This window comes from Vombatus ursinus, unplaced genomic scaffold, assembly GCF_900497805.2.
Source record: "Vombatus ursinus unplaced genomic scaffold, bare-nosed wombat genome assembly UNPS02009975.1, whole genome shotgun sequence".
Taxonomy (NCBI): Eukaryota; Metazoa; Chordata; class Mammalia; order Diprotodontia; family Vombatidae; genus Vombatus; species Vombatus ursinus.
In genome coordinates, this window is record NW_020949753.1 from 772297 (window position 1) to 778457 (window position 6161).

General features: G+C 44.0%; 1 pseudogene; it reads left to right on the plus strand.

Annotated features, from left to right (window-relative positions):
* Positions 1 to 4941: 4941 nt before the first annotated feature.
* On the plus strand, positions 4942 to 5556 carry LOC114036744 (annotated as a pseudogene).
* Positions 5557 to 6161: the final 605 nt, after the last annotated feature.

A 6161-nucleotide genomic window follows, 5' to 3' on the forward strand; every position in this document is an offset into this window, starting at 1 on the left:
GAAGGAGGGAGGGGGAGAAATGGAGCGAGTTAAGGCGCTCAAGCGTAGAAGCCAGCCAGCCGGCGTCACGTGACTGGGGGCGGTGCGGAGGAAGGGCGCGCGCCGAGGCTCCCCGCCGGGGCGCCCGTGCATGCACGCCCCGTGCTGCGCCGCGCGCCCCCGGGCTCCAGCCCCTGGTGGGCGTGCAACGCTCCAGGCCGCTGAACCCCCAGCCTGTACCCACCTTGCCGCCCCTCCCTCTTTTCCGCCCTCCCCTCCCCCACGCCCTTGACTCTCAGAGCAGGCCAGCATCCCCTGCTCAGCCAGCCAGCCAGCCAGCCAGCGGGGCCTGGAAAAGAGGCTTCCCACGTCCCGATTAACCGTGGCAGGCTGGCGTTTCCGCGGCAAACTCCCCTCCCTTTGCAGCCAATAGCGGGCGGGCGGGCATGCACGAGCCGCAGCAGGGGGTCCCCGCTGAGCCCCAAAGGAGCGGCCACAAAGGAGGGGGGAGGGAGTTGAAACAAAAAGCGAAGCGCGGGGTGAGGCTTAACTCTGGGGGCCCTACGTGGAGCCGAGCCTTCTCTCGGGAACGTGCCGCTTTTCTCCCCTCGACGCTTGGTTGCGTGAGCCGTGCATGTCAGCGGCTCGCTGACAGCTCCGGACGGTCCGTGTGAGCCGCTGCACGCGGACTTTCTCTGTGGCCGGCGTCCTGTGGGTCCGGGATCAGCTCATGCAGAATGGGACCCTCTTCGCTGCCCGGTAGTTGCTGCAGCTGGAGGGCAGCATTTATTATCGGCAAGCGTCGGGGCAAAATTTGGGAAACACTAGACTTTAAGTAAAAAACCACGCCCATTTCTGATTAGTTTGACAAGTTACGGAAAGAGCTCCCCTCCTCTATGAGGGTGGGGAGAGGGAGGGTGAATGATAAGTAAAAAAGCACCGCCGAACCTAGGTAAGACTCAAACCACGGGATGTGAGCTCCTTGTTTCTATAGCAATGGCTGCTGGGCTTGCAAAAAACCTGGAATGGGGAAGCTGGCTTGTCCTCAAGTGCTGGACAGGGACTTTTCTTTTTCATGGTCATTCCTTTCCAGCCAATACTTGGTCTGGCACACATCACACCTGACAGTGCTTGAAAACGAAGTCAAGGCGCAGCAAGTAGGTCATCAATAGTAGGTTACATGGAGCCATCCTAGTTTTGGGGAAGGTAGAAGCCAAGATCATTCCGAAGAACATCATTTTGTACCTCGAAAAATCCTGATAACTTAAATGACTTCGTTTCCAAGGTAAAGGGAGAACTTTTTCACATCGAGATCTAGGTTGATTGGAATAAAAGTAAAGAGCTTTATACAGGAACATGAGTTCAACCAGGTAGCATTTCAAACTTTTGAAGTCGTTTTGCCTAAAACTGTTTTCAAAGAAGATAATTTACAGAAGATCTTCCATATCACTACCTGGTCCTTCCAGGATTGAGAGAGCTGGCAATGACTGGCAGGGGGCAATTTTTCCCCTTCACTGAGTTATCTCTGTACCCAAACCACTTCAGGTTCGGAGCAGAGAGGGGAAAGTATGAAATTAGCTCAGAGGTGAGAGCTTGGATGGAGTTGATGAGACCAAGATCATGGGTTTCAATGAATCAGGCCAGTTAGCTTTGCACAAAGTGAAGAAGAACATGTTTTTAGGGTCACAGGTTTCGCTGTCAACCCGGGCCAGCCTTACAGGTCACAAATGCATACCTTTGATTAGAAGAGAGATCAAATCAGTGGATTTGCTCAGCTCAAGCCTATTATCACTACTGGAAAAACAACTCAGAGCTCAGTTGACAGGCTAAGTAGCATCATTTTTGTATACGTGAAAAGTACTTAAGTGGAATTTTTCCCATGCTTAACTCACATCCATAGTTAGAGGAACTTTGGTCTCCCAGAAATAAAGATTCATGCCATGCATTTCAGTCCTTCATAATAAACTGTTGCTCCCTCATCTTTTTTTTTCTTTCTCGTACTTACTACTGAATTAGATTGTGTGATATTTATGTCTTTTGTGTCTCTTATCACTCAAAAATTGTTAACACTTGCTTTGCATTCCCTGAAGGACCATGACTTCTATTTCTTTCGTTTTCCTGGGAGCATCTAACATGCTGAAGTATGCATTTAATAAATGTTGGGTGACTTGTTAACTTCATTTATCCAGCTATTTAGTGAGTTAGTCTACAATCATACAGAGTGGGAAAGGACTTCAGAGGTCAGTGATCAGGAATCCTTGATGTGATCACCCATCCTCCACTTGAAGACTGTCTCCCTCCACCTTCCTACATTCTGGTTCCAGCCTCTGCTTCTAGACCTGGTGTCTTGGTGCCAACTTGGTACCCCAGAGCCCATAACTCCTGATTTTCAAAAGGCCTCCATTTATAACTCATAATCCAGCCCCATCCCTAGCCCTGCTCTGACGCTCTCACAGCTTGTTCTCATCCCCTTCCCTTTTCCACCTCCAGCTCTGGAATCAGTAATCAAATCAACACTATGATTCAAAGAAAGGGTGAGTCACAATCCCAGTGACTTCCCAGGCCAAAACACCCATCCCAGGCAACCTCTTCCCCAAATGTGTAGTCTATTCTCATTAGAATATAAGCTCCTTGAGGGCAGAAACAGTTTGGATTTTTATATTTGCATCTCCAGCGCTTGGAACATAGAAAGCACTTAATACATTTTTTTTTTAATTCTTGGAGAACTCACTATTTCTCAGGCAATCCATTCTACTTTGGAATGGTTCTAATTGTTAGAAAGCTTTTCTTTCCATCAAGCTGAAATCTGCCTGCTACTCTGAAACATATGATCATATATTTGAGCTAAAAGAGAATTTAGAGATAATCTAGTCTATTATAGGCCAAGCCAAGCTAGTCTATTATAGGCCAAGCCTTAAGCAGATTCAAGGTTTAAAATATAACTGTGGAACATAAAACACAAATTAAGACCAACTTTACTAAGACGAGTTTACAAAGGGCACAATTCCAAAGTTAAAGTGATAGAAAATATTACCTTAGGTAGTCACCACAAACAACAATCATCCAGAAAAGAAGCCATCAATTTACCTCCCCCCGAGGCAATTGCAGAATTGAGGACTCCATTCCCCCTCCGCTCTAAGGCTCTTTATATTTAAAGGGTCAGAAACCCCGCCCTCCCCATCTCTTTATTCAGGGGCCAACCTACTTTACCAACTGCTTGAGATGCGTAGTGTATATGTAGCATTGAAAGGAGCCACAGAGCAGGAAAAAGAAGGGAAGAGAAGAGGTGGGAAAGATCGTTCATTCCTTCCCAACATCTTATCCATATAAAACCAACAGAGTTCCTTCCACACAGTTTGACTCATCCCTTTCATAGAGGAGCACCCCAAGGCCTCAGCTGGGCATTGACTCGCTTAGTTGCCTAAGTAGTGAGCAATAGAACTTGGATGTCAATTCAGGTTCTCTGACTCGAAAGTTTGTCTTCATTAATGCACCGAGTTCTCTGTTGTTCCTAGTTCTGCTAGCCAAGGTGAGGAAGATGGTCGAACTCCTCTTCCAAGACAGATCTTCAAATATCATGTCCTTCCAAAGCATTCTCTTCTCTAGACTTACAATTCCAAGTCCTTCAACCAATTCTCATATAAAATGCCACTCTAGAGTGCCAGGCCTGGAGTCAGGAAGATCTAGCTTCCTGCTTTCAAATCTGGCCTCAGACACTAAATGTGTGACCCTGTACAGGTCACTTAATCCTGTTTGCCTCAGTTTCCTCATCTGGAAAATGAGCTGGAGAAGGAAATGGCAAACCACTCCAGTATCTTTACCAAAAAAAACCCAAATGGAATCGGGAAGAGTTGGACAGGACTGAAAAATGACTCTGAGAGAGACATATTTAATAAGAATGACATCTATGCCTTCATACAAGTCTTGAGAAATTCTTGAGGGCCTTCCTGTTCAATATAGGATTTATTCAAGTCTGATACAGTTTTAGGCTTCTGACTGAACAAAATTACAAAAATAGTTGAGGGTCCAACAATATGGGCAGATTTTTAAAAAACGTAACGTATCATTCCTGTCTTTCAGGTCCTTACTGAAGGCTAGTTTAGAGAGTTAGGCTATGACAAGTGGAAAGTGCGTGTAACATTATAAGTAAGAGCCCAGTTAAAAGACCATTATTATAATAGTCTAAGTAACAGGATCCCGAACTATGATTGTAACAGAGGGAAGAAAAAGAAAGTGAAAGGAAAAATGAATAGGATTTAGCGTCTGATTAGATAACAGGAAGGGAAGAAAGGGTAAAAGAAGGGAGTCCAGGATCACTCAGGTTTCAAAACTAGATGGCTGCTATCAACAGAAACGGGGTCATCTTCAGTAGGTGAACTGAGGGTCAAGTAGGAAATGAACTCCACCTTAGCTATATCCATTTAAGGTGACAGCAGGTAAAGTTAGTGGAGATGTGATTTTACAGCCTCAGGTCAGGGCTAGGGATTAAGATTTGCGAGTTATTTGTATGGAACTGAAAGTATTATATTTAGATGAGAACTCTGAAAGAATAAAATTAGCAACAACAACAACAACAAAAAAAGGCATTGATCACCAAAGAGATCATCACATCTATGGATATGCAGAGGTAGGAGAATTAGGGCACTGTAGTCTCATATAAGGCAGGATGGTGCAGTGTATAAAATGTTAGACTTGGAGTCACAGACACTGAATTGCAATCCTGGCTCTCCCCCATCCTAGCTCTGTGACCTTGGACAAGTCACTTTCTCTCTTTAGACCTCATCTGGAAAATGAAATGGGAGAGAGACCGGATGGCTTTTAAAGCCCCTTCCAGCTCTGCTCGGGCTCAAGCTCTCACAGCCATTGCAGTACACTGAGCTCCATAGAGACAGGGCCGAGACAAGTAAGAGCCTGGATGGGCACGGGGCTACTCTGTGCTGTGCTGAGGGAAAGTAATAAAAAATGGGCAAAGATGATCCTAAGAAGCCGAGAGGGAAAATGTCTTCATATGCCTTCTTCGTGCAAACTTGCCAAAAGGAACACAAGAAGAAGCACCCAGATGCTTCTGTGAGCTTCTCAGAATTTTCTAAAAAATGCTCAGAAAGGTGGAAGACAATGTCTGCTCAAGAGAAAGGGAAATTTGAGGACATGGCAAAAGCTGATAAGGTTCCTTATGAAAGAGTAATGAAAACCTACATACCACCTAAAGGAGAAACAAAAAAGAAGTTTAAGGACCCCAATGCACCGAAGAAGCCTCGTTCGGCATTTTTCTTATTCTGTTCTGAGTATTGTCCAAAAATCAAAGAGGAGCATCCTGGTCTTTCTATTGGAGATGTGGCAAAAAAAAAAAAAAATCGGGAGAAATGTGAAATAATACTGCTGCAGATGACAAGCAACCTTATGAAAAGAAGGCAGCTAAACTGAAGAAAAAATACGAAAAGGATATTGCTGCATACTGGGCTAAAGGAAAGCCTGATGTTAGTAAAAAAAGGAGGAGTTGTCAAGGCTGAGAAGAGCAAGAAAAAGAAGGAGGAGGAAGATGAGGAAGATGAAGAAGATGATGATGTCGATGAATAAGTTGGTTCTAGAGCAGTTTTTTCCTTGTTTATAAAGCATTTAACCCCCCTGTACACAACTCACTCCTTTTAAAGGAAAAAAAAAATTGGAAAAAAAAAAGAGATATCTGCTCCTTTGATCCGAAAAGAAAGTCAGTATCACACAATACAGAGAGGAAGATCATAGGGTCGTAGGATTTAAATCCAGAAGGAACATCTCATTTTGTTTGGAATGAATGACAAAGCATTTGGTAAGAACTTACCACACTTGCCAAGAACTGTGCCTACTGATAAGTTTACAAATACAGAAGTGAAGACAGTTTCTATCCTCAAGACCTCACATTGTCTTTAAAAATAATTTTCATTTTTTGTTATTATGTACTTGACAAACATCAGCAAACACAAACATTTCCATATGCAAAGAACAGAAAACAATAGGAATCTCTATTATGTACAGCATGGGTTTTAAAAAATATATCACATTGAACATTTCACTTACAAAGCCATCCTGATTTTCTGTATCAGCCTTCTGTTGTATTCTATACATTAAAAAAAAAATGTTTCACTGATACTCTTTTCATTCTTTTATTATTTTTGGAGGCATCACACCTCACCTCAAACTTTGGC